We start from the raw sequence: 16,615 nt of genomic DNA, 5'->3' as shown, positions 1-16,615 counted from the left end.
ATACCCTCTAGTTCCATCCACGCCATTGCAAAGAGCAAGATGTCATTTCTTTTGATGGCTGCATAGTATTCCATTGTGTGTATATACCACATCTTCTTTATCCATTCGTCTGTTGATGGACATCTAGGTTCTTTCCATAGTTTGGCTATTGTGGACATTGCTGCTGTGAACATTCGGGTGCACGTGCCCCTTCGGATCACTACGTTTGTATCTTTAAGGTAAATACCCAGTAGTGCGATTGCCGGGTCGTAGGGTAGCTCTATTTTCAACATTTTGAGGAACCTCCATGCTGTTTTCCAGAGTGGTTGCACCAGCTTGCATTCCCACCAACGGTATAGGAGGGTTCCCCTTTCTCCGCATCCTCGCCAATACCTGTCCTTTCCTGACTTGTTCATTTTAGCCATTCTGACTGGTGTCCCACTGTGGTGGGTTTTTAAAAATTTTTTAAAAAGAACTTATTTATTTATTTGACAGAGATCACAAGTAGGCAGAGAGGCAGTCAGAGAGGCAGCGGGAAGCAGGCTTCCCACTGAGCAGAGAGCCCAATACGGGGCTTGATCCCAGGACCCTGGGATCATGATCTGAGCTGAAGGCAGAGGCTTTAACCCTCTGAGCCACCCAGGCGCCCCTCACTGTGGTTTTGATTTGTATTTCCCTGATGCCGAGTGATGTGGAGCACTTTGTCATGTGTCTGTTGGCCATCTGGATGTCTTCTTTGCAGAGATGTCTGTTCATGTCTTACATACTTAGACTTCTCTTAGGCACAACTTCGTCGAAAAGCACCGTGGGGCGGAACCTGCCATGTCCTGGGTGACAGTGATGCTCAGATTCTCATGTCATGACCCACTCAGTCTCCTCCTCAGCCTGGAACAGAGGAATGAGTCAGGTGGCTTTAAAATGATGTTCATGAGGTCACTGAAGCCAGAGCCTGATCCTGTCCTCCGAGCAGGGGCTGTTCTGAATGACTTGCCTCACGTGGATGACCGAAGGCTGAGGGGATGGTGTGCGCGTTCTGAGTCCCGCTCACAGGAAAGCACTGTGGGTTCCACGTGGGTGTTCTCGATTCTCGGGGATCCCTTGTCTTGAGAGAAGTCAGGTGTCCTGTCCTGAAGCAGCCCTGGGGTCGGAGGGGCCTTGGGGGTGAGGAACGACGGACAGCCATCTGCCACCAGCCAGCAAGGGACAGAGCCGTCCTGTTGGCCGCCCAGTGAGTGAGCCTTCACAGGAGCTTTGGGTGACCATGGTCCCGGCCGACAGCTCACAGGCAGCAGCAGCGGACACCCCGGGCCAGAATGGCCCAGTGAAGCCGCTCACGTTCTTGACCTCACACACCACGTGACGTCCCCGTTGTGGAACGCTGCTGACGTCCAGTGCTCATTGGAGATGCAAAGATAGGTGACGAAAACACCTGCCGTCCTTCCTTTCTAGACTTGCACTTGGGTAAAATGACTCAGTCGGGGAGAAAAGAAGCCTCTACTCTAAGAAAACGGAAGAGCAACGGTGAGACGTTCTAGGACGTTCATGCTCTTGACTAGCTGTGATTGGAGTACAGCGCAGTGGTCTCTAGCAAGGGGACATTTCATTGATTCAGAAAAAAAAAAAATCCCATGCACTTTTGTATGTAATCAGGAAACATGGAAGAATTTTAAAATATGATTAATACACTGAAATGAAGGAGAAAGGAAAGACAATTATGAACTTAAAAATACAAAATGCTGGGGCGCCTGGGTGCCTCGGTGGGTTAAAGCCTCTGCCTTCGGCTCAGGTCATGGTCCCAGGGTCCTGGGATCGAGCCCCGCATTGGGCTCTCTGCTCAGCGGGGAGCCTGCTTCCTCCTCTCTCTGCCTGCTTGTCTGCCTACTTGTGATCCCTCTCTCTCAAATAAATAAATAAAAATACAAATACAAAATGCATTCTACAAAAAGATACAATATAATTAAATGTATTGTTTGAGTCTTTAAATACTCTGAATCTATAATATATTATTTATTGAATTTGTTTATTACACTTGTAGCAGAAATGGGACAGTGGTCTTTATAATGCTAATGTTAGTCGTGTTGACTGATTTTTTCCATATATAAAATCAACCTACATAGGAGGCACAAAAAATACAATTATAGAATTATTATATATAAATATAATATATATACATATAATTATAGAATTATATACAGAATAATTATATACAGAAATAAACATAAATGGTGTGAACATTGACAGTATTCAAGTCAGTGGGTTCAAGAAAGCACAGGACTCTGTTAGGTAGGGGTTGGAGGTCAGCAAAGAAGGTAAAGGAATGTCTTTATCAACGTGCGTAGCTGTGGAAGTGGCCGTTACAAGTCGTTCTCTGTATGGATTTCCATAGCGGTGGGAATTTAGACAGGTAACTCACTGTAATTATTGAGTTAACTAAATTGCAGGATTGTGGGACGGAAGAGGGGATGACATAAGGAAGCTGGAAAAGCTAGAAGCTAATAACGTCTATGTCAAGATAATAAATCAACAAATAGCCATATACATGTTTAGAGTTAGTGGGACAGAATCGTAGATTAATTAAAAATATTCATTTTTAATCGTATTTGATCCTTGGAGTGGCATACATAATGGGAGGTGTAGGGCAAGGGGATTTTTTTTTTTTTTTTTTAAATCATGAGCAGGCCTGTTTTACTAACTGATTTTTTTTTTTTAGACCTACATTAAAGACCCTTAATTTCTTCCATCTGTCCAAAGGCGTGTATAAAAAATCATTTAATTCTAGGTTTAGCCCAGCTGAAGAGTTCCTTCCTGAGATACACGAATCTCTGAGAAGGGCTGATAATCCTGTGTTTCTGCAATCCGCACGATTGTACCTGTAGCCACTCGAAGGAATTAAAACATTTATGAAAATCACACATTTTCCGACCTAATGCATGAGGCACCATTTCAGTGGTGCCGTTTCCCATCGTTTCATTTTATCCTGGAAGTGTAACGTGTTTCACTCCCACAGTGGTCGGTTTTTCATGAGATCGGTCTCGTGTTATCTTTCTGTCGCTCGCTTACACAGCACAAGCGCTGGGCACACTTGGAGAAGTGTGTGCGTGCGGAAAGCTCGCCACCGTTAGAGCACGCCTCTCCAGCGTGCACCCGTTCTGAGAGCCACAGCTCACAGACAAACCTCTTTGGAAACCTGTTGCTTTGCAATTAATGTTTTAAATGAAGCGTAGCCCAGAGATGATATTGAATTACTAATAGTGTGTTGGTTAGGAAAACACATTTCATGAAAGAAAGCCATTTTTTTTTTTATAACATACGTCAGCAAGTCTTAAAACACCTCGCTATTTTTATCCTTCCGGCCAAATCCCAAGGATGATGCGAATGTCTCTAAGGGGGAAAATGTTTTTAAACAAACGTGGCAAAGTAAAAATTCTTTAATCTCGGATTTCGTTAAATTTTGCGTCGTGATCCTTTCCCCCGCTCATCACACGGCTTCTTTTTCTCATCCCACAGTGGCTCTCGGTCTTTGGGTTCTTCCTTGGGATCCAGGGACGCTCAGGCGTCGTCTGTAACGGCAGCGCCCCACGACATAGGCACAACTACGGCTCCTCGGCCTCGGCCTCTAAGGAGAAAAGTCATTGTATTCACACTCAGAACACTCTTTCCTTCTTTATAGACTCGGTTATCGTTCCAGCAGATACTTTTTAATCATTTCTGAGGGGACTGAATCACTTCCCATCTCTGGATTTGGGGATATGTCCACAGATTTTAACGGTGTCGCCCATTTTCCTCATTTTCCATGACGGCGTGTCTGCAGCATGTAACACGTTGAATCCTGGCTGTTAAGATTTTAGCTGTGACTTCAGGTGGAATGCTAACCAGGTTTGGGAACTGTCCGTGCGCGCACCATAAATTTGCCGTTTTCACGTTAATCACTGTTATCCTAATGCATGTGGTCAACGGCAGTAATGGAAAGTGATTTTTTCACTTTGGATGCCTGGGTAGTAATATCTCCACCTGCTTGCTACTTACTGTCTGACGATACTTCTGTCTTCTCCGCTAATCACAGTCTCTAGAAAGTTTGAGTCCTCCTTCTGGTCCTGCTGCGGGGAGAGAGAGAGAGAGACACCCCGACAAAGGGAGATGCCTCTAGTACATGCAAATTTCTCTTACAAAAGGACAGCTTCTGCTGGGTTTTCTGAGCTCCTGCGTGTGCTGTTTCTTAAGAGTAACCAGCCTCAAGGTCATCCTTACACCCCACAGGCATAGCACGGAGAGTCACGGTCTGTTCCCCTTATAGCATTAGAGACCAAGGAAACCATTGCCTGAAACTGTTACTTGCAGAGAAAGATGACTGCAGAGAAGTCAGGAAACCGGCCCTGGGTGTGCCATGGATTATTGTTTTCATAATATAAGCTACCTGTCTTTTCGCAAACACTTTAAAACACGTGTCAACGTCAGAGATCCTATTAAATATTTTTAATCCGTAAGTCAGAGGAGTCTGTGAAATACTGATTTTTTTTAAGTCTTACGATGAAATTTATTGAAAGCTTTCTGTAAGAACGGACGCCTCTAAGAACAATGTGGGTTTAAATGCAGACTTACATGCACCCTTAAATGCAGGACCCTCAGCTTCGTTTCTTCTGCTTTTTTACCTACCTCGAAAAAGTAATAATGAAAAATGAATTAAACACAGTGGGTTCAATGGAGCATAATGAAATGCTAGACAAGTTGTATGCTTAGGGAATTTCAATATAAAGATGTTTAGGCAGAAGAATTGGATGGTAAAACAAATATTACAGCAAAAGAAGGTGATACGCCATCACTATAGAGGAAACAATGTAAAGTTCTTTCAAAGACTGAATTTTTGTACAGAATTTCTTAGGAAGCACATTTCAGGTCGTCTCAGGTAGAAAGTAAGAATGTTTGAGCAATCAATTATGCCCGTCTGGGTAGAGTGATAAGCAACTTAAAAAAAAAAAAACTAAAACTAAATTGTTTTCCCTTAAACAGGAAGCTATTCCTAAAAACTCAGAAGCTATCTCATACAAGTGATTTCCTTCTGAAATCTCTGCGAATTATTGTCAAGATCAAAAGCCAGTATGACTCCTGTCTTATTTACATAAGAGAAGAGGTTCACCCTTAGTGATGTTTGCCTTTAAAAGAAGTAGAATATCAAGAACAAAAGAAAAATGCAAATTAGCCTCCTTTCCAAATAGTTTCTAAAGTTTCCTTCCAATCCATTTGAGTTCTAGTTTCTAGCTCTGTTTTGTTAGAGGGGGCACAATAGCAGCTTTTTTCCCCCTTTCGTACTGAAAATACTTCCAGAACGCCTTTCTTTTTATTACCATTGTCAAAAGTCTATTAAATATGTGTGTGTCTGTATGTGTAGTGAAAAAAGTTTGAGTAAAAACTCAAAAATAAAATATAGAAAAATAGCTAATGTACGTCACAGCAGTAAATGTACATGAGATAAGTTTATCCCCGTATCCAAAAGAAAAGTTCCTGGCACCTAGACGCACGCATACACACACACACATGCACACACAACATGAAAGATTCCGGAGAGCAGAAACAGTAACTGCTACCATATCTTCACAAACAGTAAAACGAGAAATCAGTAACAAAACAGAAAGTTTTAAAAATACCTGAAAAATGAAAAGTAAAATGAAGTCCAACTAATTAACTGCTGAATAAGAGAGGAAATAAAAACTCAAAATATATAGAAAATAGCACATGTTATTGTGTGTGGCTAAAACATACTCAGAAGAAATTCATAACTCTCAATAATTAGCAAATAGGAAAGGAAATATGTGAAGAAATTCAACTCAAGTTAGTTGAAAATAAAACTAATACTTTCCTTTGATTTTTTTTTTGGTTTGGTTTTTGTTTTTGTTTTGTTTTACATTCTTTTATTGGTGCTAAGTCTTCAAAATCTGGTGTGTGTGTGTATAAATATAGAAAGCACAATATAGCTCGATATGAACGGTAAATTTTCATCAAAAATGCTTGACCTGTATTTAGATTTCATAAATTTTGCAGTTCGAACAGCACATTGACACTTTAAATGCGAATTTGTTATTCCTTTGATTTTGCTGTGAACCTTAAACTAAAATACTTCTGAATTTTAAAAAAGACAAGAAATGAAGAAGTAAAATGAAAATAATATTAGGAAACAGACAAATGATAAATAAACCCCAGTGTTGTCTCCTTGGGAAAATAAGTAACACGAAGTCAGTAGATCATATGATTTAAAAGTTGTTTAAAGTACAAATCCGAAGTTTGAAATAAAATCAAGGACATAACAGGGAAAATTAAGCATTTAAGAAGGGATTATGGTAAGCCTATTCTCTGGAAGCATTTGAAAACTTCATAATACAATAAAGCAGGTAATTTTCTAAACAACAAGGTACATATGCCGAACTGTGCAGATAAACATTGGGGACACAAAAGGACAGTGATGAGTACGTATTTCTGAAGAGTTTTCTGTGGCTCTCAGTGCGCCCTCTCGTTTTCCAGTTAAACGGGCGAGAACACATCCAGGTGACCCACGACGCGGTGTCTGTGTTGGGACGTGTGGATGCGGCGCTGCTTGTCCGGAGGACAGACACGTGGCACAGCGAAGCCATTCAGACTCAGACCCTGTGCCGGGGGCCGCAGAGCCCGCCGCGAGATAGCGGAAGCCATGACCCTTGTCCAGGGGCTCACAGCCTCGTGTTGGAGTGTCCAGTCCGCACGCGCGCGCGCACACACACACACACACACACAGCCCGGCACTGCAAGGAAGAAAAAGGACGGGGCTCCCATAACTGGTGCAGCGATGGGGCAAACGTTTGAGCAGCGTTTCCCCGGGACTTACTGTCCCGGAAGCAGCACCTGGATGGGAGGGACCGTGTGCCTGGAAAGGCCTCGACAGGAAGGAACAGAGATTCAAGGATAAAGAGGTTCGTGGAGGGCGTGACGCCCCCCTGCCCTCTCCAGGCAGCACCCCGGCACCCTAAGCAGCTATCGGCATTAGTTTCTTGACGCAAACGTGAAGCAATTCGACTCTGTCTTCCTCCCCAAACAGGACGAGCGCGCCCCGTCGTGTGGTCTGCACGCGTAGGATCGCCTCATGGCTTTCTCCGTTTATGCCGCGATCCCGTTAACGGCCGAGGCCCCCGTGATTGCTGTCTCCGGCCGTAGCACCAAATGCCGCCAACTGCGACCACAGCTAGAGCGGAAAGCGGCGTCCTGTGTTTGCCCGGCCTCTGCTGAGCTGTGGGACGGCACTTCTTGTCCGACGGCAGCTTCGCGTTGTGGACTCGGGTGTGAGCTTTGTCCCCTTCGGCCCGTGGGGACGAGCACTGAGCTCACCCCCGTGGGTCAGCCGTCCGCCGCGGACACGGCCGGCAGGGGGGAACGTAAGCTGCGCGCATCCATCAAGCTGGACGCTGAGCTTGTGGCTGGGAGACGCCTGTGCTGGTCTCTAACCCACGCCGGCTGTTCAGAAGTAACAGAGGACCCGAAGCGTGGTCAGTGGCTGCCCCTCCCAGGCCCGCGGGGTTGTGCCCGAGCTGGGCGAACCGTGGCCCTGGGTGACTGCACAGCAGAGGGTGAACACGTTCCACACCTCAGTCCAGTGTGGAAGCGGGACCGTGTCCAGCCCACATTTCCTGTGCAGCCTTTGAGTCACGCATTTGAACCCCTCTGCCTCTTTGAGTTCCGTGGAATCCAGCCTGTGAGGAGGGGTCTGTGCTGTGCTTCCCTCCGCAGCTGTCCCTGCTGCGTACGTGGGTACGGGTGTCACTCTGGTCTGTCCTGTAGGCCGTGCTGCTCAAGCCCGCGCCATCACGATCCCTGCGTGCCCCGAATCTCATACTTCCCAGATAGTCGATGTCCCCCCTGGCTCTTGGTGCTCATTTCCACGCCTCCGTTCTCACGCAGACTTTCCCAACTCCGCCACGAGCGCCTCGAATCCAGTATAAGTATTTGCGAACGTACATACCCTGAGTAACGGAGACAGAAAAGTCTTCTGGAACCGACTGATGGTTCACAGGCAACTCTTGACACAGTAACCTCCATTTCCAGCAAACGGAGGAACTTTATCATCTGAAAATCAAGACCTGGAAGCCTCCATGAAATGGGCTTATGAGATCGAAATCTGTTAAAACTCACTGTGAAGCCCAGGCTGTGACATCATGGGATTTGGCAATGTTCACTTTAGAGAAGGGCGGCCCCCTTGCCTGACCGTTATTCGGGCCAAATGGTGCAGGCCAGTGGGAAGCAGTGATTTCTTCGGGATTGTTTCTCCCTGTGACAAGCCTGTGCAGGAGCCAAATTCCCCAAAACACAAGCAAATGTCAGTTGAAATTCATAAGCACTCCACCATCATGAATCTGCTTTCTAACATAAATAGCATGAGATTAAAATGATTGATATTCTGAATCGTTTGCCACCGCCTCTAAATGTTTATATTCAGTAATATATACGGCCTACAAAAGCTGTTAAGAGTATGAGAAACTAGGTAGTGTGCCATCTTACAATGATCCATGAGCTCTAGAAGCATTTCGAGAGCAGCTGCAATGTTGACTCCAGACTGAAGCTTTCATTCCCCACCATCTCTGTGATGTTAGGAGAAATTCCAACGCTGGAAGGAAAGGAGAAAGAAAACTAGGCAGTGAACTATTATGTACGTATTTTACATCTCTCCATTATTAGCAGTTACCTGATACCATCTTCAGTATTTGTAGGTCATAGCATGAAGCAGACAGAGCCAGAAGGACTTGTATTCCTGTCTTAGCTCTCCAATCCACCACATGATAAACTTCAGGGTAGACAGTTCTGAGCCCCTGGACCTCACGTTTCTCATCGGCACCAGGAAGACGTGGGGTTTAAGGGAAACGTAATGCATCACGCCTTGAACAAAGTATGGACGTGGCGCAACTATTTTCCATTTCGACTGAACTCTTTTGACTCCTATAAAATACGTAGTAAATTACTTATTTTCCTATTGCCCTTTGATTTATGATTCCTAATCCAGCTCTCTTTTCTCAGGGTACTTGAGGCAATAGATAAGTCCCAAGATGGCATAGACAATCTAGAACATGTAGGCAACACCTCCACATCAAGGTAGAGATGAGCAGTAATTACAGAAAAATGTCAAGGACATGTAAGTTACTGCAGGGCCGCTGGAAAGTTAACCTCGAGTTTCTGGGAGCAACGGCAAGGAGAGAAACAATGACTTGAAAGTGCTGGTTTTCAGTGATGCATCTCAAATCTGGGTCTGAGCAGTATATATGGCACATACTTCATGGAAGCTAGGCAGAGATGATCTGGTCAATGGTGGTGTTTCCAAATGCAGCATAGTGTCGACTTCTGTGAGTTCGTATGTGAAGCTCTTGATGCCATAGGAGTTGACCGTGAGCTCGGCTTCTTGGAAGCCGATACTCAGCTCAGTCTTGGGTTACTTTTCTGTTGTGCGGAAGGGCTTCTCCCTGGGCTCGCTGGAGCCCGATCTACCCTAGGCAGTCCGGAATAGCAAGCGGAGAGGAGTGAGCTCCCCTGAAGCCGCCCCCAGGGGTTAGGGTTACCTCAGTGGGACGATTCTGAGTGTTCTGGACAGTCTTCAGTTGGAGGAAACTCTCTATCCTGAGGGTAAGAGCATTTTGTAGCTCTGCTTCCTTTTGTGTTGGACCTTCTCGCTTCCTCAGCAATACCTCCCAGGAGGCCTTGCCAAATAAACGGTCTGCTCTTATGTCCTGGGACACGGGGTCTCCTTTGGGGAATCCCAGGCTAAGACAGATGTCCATTAAAGTCAAAGCATGGTGATGAATTACAGCTCTGCGAAGGCTTTTCTCTGGGCAAATGATGTGAGCCACGTAACGTGCATGGTGTCTGGGTAGTGACCCACCCAGTTGTGTGAATGAAATTTAAATAATGTCTGGAATGCGTAGACCATGTGCACTACCTCCTTGCGTCAAGTTATGTAGGAAGCTATCCAAGTTTAATTTCTGATGCATACGTGAAGTGCAGACATTTTATGTTACCTGTCTGTACCACGGAATGATTCTTCAGCGGTTGGACTGTGGTGAGATCCCTATTTATGTTACTTGTCTGTACCACGGAATGATTCTTTAGCGGTCGGACCGTGGTGAGACCCTACTGATACGGGTAGAGTACTCGTCCCTGGTCTGGAACAACTAGGAACTCAGCCAACTGTCCCTTTGCCCTGTGTTTTGTTTTGTTTTGTTTTTTTCTTTTTTAAAGATTCATTTATTTATTTGACGGGGGGTGGGCAAAAGCACGGGGAGCTGCACGCAGAGGGAGAAGCGGGCTCCCTGCTAAGCAGGGATCCCGATGCAAGAATCAATCCCAGGACCCCAACATGGTGACCCGAGCTGAAGGCAGACGCTTAACGTCTGAGCCACCCAGGCGCCCCCATTGCCCTGTGTTCTCAAGGGGCATCATTCATGTCGTTTCAGTATCAGGAAAGTAAGTGCCATGATGATAATTTATGACGAAACTTAAAGATCCTAAAGTAAATTCTCAACCTGCTCGATGGGTGCCCAGTAGACAGACCTCTGGCTTGTCGTGAAGACGTCTTGAGTTAGGTCAGGGTCCCTTGAAGTGTAGCCGAGGAAACCTGCTGGTGTTGCTGAGTAGAAATAGCAGCATCTGCCCATGACCTGGCTGTGTTTTCGCCCTTAGGCTCCTTACAACATGCAGTGCTGAGCACAGCTCAGCAACCCCTTGACGGTGAATCTTTCCTGTCATCATGAATCAATTGTGTTGATTTCTGGGCTTCACACACTCATGGCTCTTGAAATCAGCGGTTGAATTCATCAGTGTTTCTCGCATTTTGTCTGTTTCCTCTGACAGTGCACACCTCAAACTTGGGTGTTCAATGACTGTTTTGCAAAATCTAGATGCTCATCAGACTCAAACTTGACTGACTCATAAGAGCCCATAGCATTTGATTTCATCATGTCCTCTGGGTGACCCAGGGCCTGCATCTCTCCTTAATTCCACATGTAATTCTGAAACGTAGCCTGGCCTGAAGAAGATCTTACCATTGGAATTTTCAGTGCCTCCGTCAAGAATCAGTTTTCACTTACACAGTTACACTGCTTAATGAACGAGAAAACACTCTGAAAATTTCATGTGAAATCTCGGTCAGGATCACGGGATTGAGAAGGCTTTCCTTTCCCTAACTTGCTCCTCGCACCCGGTTAACACAGATGTCAGCCGGAGCAGTTCCGCGTCAGGAGCCCTTGGCTGCTCACTACACCTTCTTGGCGTGTTCCACCAGATTTGAAGACGTCTCCGCAGCTCCAGCATGGCCCGGGGCGTGGAGAGGCACACGCGGCGTCCCATTGTGCATGCACCTTGCAGATACACATCTGCATTACACAACACAGGACGCGATCCGAGCCAGGAAGAGTCACAGAAGGAAAACCCCCAGTCGTGGAGTTCAGGAAGGGTGGCGTGGGCCTGAGAGGTGCCGAAAGCTCTACCAGACCACTGGGTCTTTGACGAGAGACGTGGGTTGACTGTGAATGAGTGGTCAGGCGTCAGGAGGAGCCTGAGTGAAAATCTGGAGCGGGTAAGAAAGGACCTGGTGCGGGGGTACCACACGGTTGTGCAGGTCATGGGGAGCAGAGCTCTCCCGTTCGCTGGACTAGACACTTTGTAGGTGGGTCCCCGTGGAAGGACTCAGACAAGGAGCATGCGGGTGTGGGGGTCCCATTTACGAAGAGGCTGTACCCCTGGGATCCCTGACCGCCTCAGCTGTGGTGGGGGGTCGTGTCCTCTCAGCCCCGGGTGGAAAGAGACCGTTGGCGTCAGCTCCCTGACTGACCGATCACTTGAAATCTGATTCAGTAGTGCATGTAATACCATTGTGCTTTGTGGCCAAAAACAATAAATAAATAAAAATGCAGTAAGAACATTCGGTAAGACGGGCTAAAGGTAGTAAAACTAGCAGGCAAACCTGATGAGCAAAGACTGGCAACTCAGGGAAACGTTATTGCCAAGAGACATTGTCGAGCTGGAATTCACCTCAAAAACCACGGAACACTCTCTGTGGTCTTGTGAACAAGGCAAAGGACGCTACAGATGAACGTCATTTACGCTGTAACTTCCCGAATGTCGACACCCCACTCAGGGATCGACACCATGAGATCCCTGGTAGGGCGCCAACTGGCCGTTGGAGGAATTGTGTTCATCCCTCAGCCCACGTGATCGAAACCCCTTTCCAAAGATCGGGAACACGACCGTGTTATTTTACAAGAGGGGAGTGTCTAGGGAAAGATACACACATATCTTTTTCCTAAAGATTTTTTATTTAAATAGTATTCATATAATGACATTGTCAGAAACGGGTATGCAAATATGGTTTTTAAAAATTTTCCTTATTTTTTTTTAATTAACATAGAATACATTATTTGCCCAGGGGTACGGATCTGTGATTCATCAGGTTTAGACAATTAACAGTACTCACCATAGCACATGCCCTCCCCTATGTCCATCACCCAGCCCCCCTATCCCTACCCCCTTCTCCCCCCAGCAGCCCTCAGTTTGTTTCCTGAGATTAAGAGTCTTTTATGGTGTGTCTCCCTCTCTGGTTTCATCTTGTTTCATTTTTCCCTTCCTTTCCCTATGATCCTCTCTCTTGTTTCTCAAATTCCTCATATCAGTGAGACCATATGATAATTGTCTTTCTCTGATTGACTTATTTCACTAAGCATGATACCCTCTAGTTCCATCCACATGGTCGCAAATGGGAAGATCTCATTTCTTTTGATGGCTGTGTTGTATTCCATTGTGTATATATACCACATCTTCTTTATCCATTCATCTGCTGATGGACATCTAGGTTCTTTCCATATTTGGCTATTGTGGACATTGCTGCCATAAACATTGGGGTGCACGTGCCCCATCGGATCACTGCATCTGTACCTTTGGGGTAAATACCCAGTAGTGCGATTGCTGGGTCATAGAGTCGCTCTGTTTTCAACTTTTTGAGGAACCACCAAATGTGTTTCATTTTTAAATCACAGAGAAACATAGCATTTTGGAATGATTGTAAACATAACCATTTTCATCAAGTACTTAGTATGTGCCTGATCCTAACGACACTGTCAGGGGGATGCCAGTTTTTATTTTCCCAACCGTACCAGTAAGGAAACTGAGGCCTTGGAGATGAACGGCCAACTTCAGGTTTCCCCGCCAAGCGCGCGGAGCTGGAATTTGAAAGCAGGGGATCTTTCTTCCACACCAGCGTTCCACCGCCCACAACAGGAAAGGCCTTCTCGGGTTCAGTAACCTGCCAAAAACGAACGCATTTGCACCACGGTGCGTAATGACCCCTCACTCTCTTGCGCGGAGAGGTTTGCGGACCATGTGCCTGTTTCTGCTCATGAGGTTAGAGGTGTTTCCATTTTAAATAGTTCCAAAACACTCTGTTTGTGTACAGCTAAGTTACTTGACTCCGGAATCTCGTACTAAATCCCGTACTGCTTTCCCTGGACATCAAGCAGCGTGTTTCTATAGCAGTGGTCTCCGTACCTTTACCCATGACAAGGGTGACTTTTTTTTTTTCTTATTATTTGACACAGAGATTGAGATCACAAGCAGGCAGAGAGGCAGGCAGAGAGAGAGGGGGAAGCAGGCTCCCCGCCGAACAGAGAGCCCAATGCGGGGCTCCATCCCAGGACCCTGAGATCATGACCTGAGCTGAAGGCAGAGGTTTAACCCACTGAGCCCCCCAGGCGCCCCAGGGGTGACCTTTTAAAAGACGCGGGTTAATTCTGCTCTTTCCTGGGACCCGGTGAACGTGGGGTTGTTTCCCTACATAAACTTGGGATGGATGTGGGGGTCGGGGAAGTCTTCCCATGGGTTTCTACCACATTATTCTCGTTGGTCATCTCAGAGGGTAAAGAAACATCATCTTGTCTGAAATGTCTTCCCTTCCTGAGTGGCCCTAGGTCTCCTCTTTGCTTTCCTTTGCTGACTGGGTAGCCAATGGTGTGTTTGGGTTGAGTCGTCTTTTTGGAAAGAAACTTTCAAGACAAGGTGAGTTTCTGCTTTCATGAAATCACCATAAGGGGACAGAATTTTCTGGACCCAATCACTGTAATTATAAGACATTATTTCACAAAAGAACAGTGTTTCTCTGTGTCATTGTTTGTGTTTGCTTGTCTGGGGCTGATGAAATATAGAATTCATGGCGGAATTATTCTCTGTATCTCATCACTGTTTTTCTTGGCCCTTTGAATAATATCCTTTTAGCCCACGAACATAGTAGGGTAGGAAGTTTGATGGCTTTTTTTTTTTCTTAAAAAAATGATAAAAATGTTAACTCCCTTATCTACCTTTTCTCAGCTCACTGCACCCCCAGCAAAAAAAAAAAAAAAAAAAAAAAGCTACGCATCCTCCATTAAGAGAATATGTATTCACTTGATTAAAAAATTTTAGCCTTCCTAGCGATTCAGGGTGTTGAAGAGAGTACCCCAACACGTGAAGCTTTTAAGCTCTATGTTCTGCTTTATGCAAACCTCATTTAGAAACGCTTTGGCAACATTCAGATTTTCCACATCCGGTTGTTTCCAGAAATGATGAACTTGGAAATTTTCCTCATTTCTCCACTCATATGTATATAGATGATGCTTTAGGCAGAGCATAATCAGTGAAGTAATTCACAGACAGGAGGAGAATTTTTTTTTTTTTTTGAGCTTCGGTTTAAAATGGAGCAAGAAATTTCTCAGAATAAGAAATCTCATTCATGCTGTCTGCCTCATAAAGTCACAGCTGTTGTATTTGGTTGGTTGGTAGCTTGTGGTTTGCAGGCTTGGTGGTGTGTGACATATAAGCGTTAATGGTTAAACCCTTAACCTCTGTTCCCCAAGGGGTGTACGTCACTTCAAAAATGGAGTTGCTATGCTGGAGATGGGACTCCTAAGAAATTTCTGCTCTCAGGGGTGTCTGGGTGGCTCAGTGGGTTAAAGCCTCTGCCTTCAGCTCAGGTCATGATCCCAGGGTCCTGGGATCGAGTCCCACATCGGGCTGTCTGCTCAGTGGGGAACCTGCTTCTTCCTCTCCCTCTGCCTCTGCCTGTCCTGCTTGTGCTTTGTCTCTGTCTCTCAAGTGGGTAAACAAAAGCTTTTTAAAAATAAACAAGAGGAATACAAGTGTAAAACAATATTTTGAGGTCTCTAGTCTTCTTTGCTGTGAATTTGTAATTGATGTCCATATTAAACGTGGACATGCATAAAATGTGCTTTACATTTATTCCACAGGGATGTGAACTGTCTCACAGCACAGTCCCGTTTGGTCACAGGGAGGAATAGTTTCAATTCTCGGACACAGACACAACCACAAGATTCATGTTTTCTTGCGGTGAAAAAAAGGTGGGTTTGGCAAGTGGTCAGGAGACTTGGGGACCGGTGTGGCACGGCAGGAAGCAGAGTTTGCAGGAAGCCAACAGCGGTGAGGACGGGTAGCTGGGACAAGCAGGCGACGGGTGCCGGAACAGGAGAACGTAGAGGTCTTCTGTAGGAGCTGGTAGTCAGCCCTCCACGTGGGGGAGAGAACACCCTTGAGGTCCCCACCTGGGCCTCTCTCTTCCCTCAAGGAATCTGAAGACAGTTTTGATGGGAAACATGCAATTTTGTGCACGGGTCGAAAGTAAAAGGCTCATTAGAAGGCAATATCAAGCAAGTCAACCTTCGTTTCCTGCTTTTAAAAAAATTATACAGTCTTGTACTGGATTGGATATCACCTAAAATTCACGTTTCCCTGGCCCCAGGAACGATCTCATGTGGGAAAACCTAATGACGCTGATGTAATGAAGATAGTACAGGGCCGTGGTGGGTGACCCTGGCCCCCAACACAGTGGCTGCTGTGCTCACAAGCAGAGGGAACCGTGGACGCACACGGAGGAGAACGCCGTCGGACCAGCGGGGCACCCGTCGGGGACAGGTTCTACAAGCTGGGAAACATCACAGGCTCCCCGCCTCCCCAAGAACCCAGAATAGGCAAGGAAGGACCCTCCGCTGCAGCTTCCAGAGAGAGCACGGTCCTGCCGACAGGGTGATCTCGGACTTGGGGCCTCCAGAGAGGCAAAAGAGGGAAATCTGTGTTCCTGTAAGGGTAGTGTGTTCCAGCAGCCCCGGGAAAGCAATTCGAATACAAGTCCAGTTCCCACCCTACGTCTCACAGGGGATCGGGTCATTCCAGAAGCCTGGGGCCAGGAGGCTCACGTCACCACCCATGGCCCCGTCTTCCTGGCTTGCGTGAAGCGTGACGCGCTGCTCCTTAGTTAAAATGCCGCATCCGGGCATTGCCAGGGTGACGAGTGGCTCTCATTTAGAAGTCTCTGCAGGTTGATCCCGTTTGATAAGCTCTCCCCGGGAGCTCACGGCCTCCTGATCCGAGGAGCTGACAGAGTAAACAAAGCTGATACGACTTGACCGGTGTTTTTTGTTGTTTGTTTTTGACGACTTGCTCTGTATTCTTGAACAAACTGCATGTTCTGTTTTGTTTTTACAAACATGACATCCATCCGAATGCAGAACTTTTTAGGCAATACACAGTGTCAAGATGGCCGGGACACCTCTCGCCGGTGACAAGTGGATGTGGGTCGGAATTTTGGAAAACCGGA

The sequence above is a fragment of the Lontra canadensis genome, unplaced genomic scaffold (genome assembly GCF_010015895.1).
Source record: "Lontra canadensis isolate GAN:19392208 unplaced genomic scaffold, GSC_riverotter_1.0 scaffold68, whole genome shotgun sequence".
Classification (NCBI taxonomy): Eukaryota; Metazoa; Chordata; class Mammalia; order Carnivora; family Mustelidae; genus Lontra; species Lontra canadensis.
The sequence above is the reverse complement of the archived record's forward strand: the minus strand, read 5'-3'. Positions refer to the sequence as shown.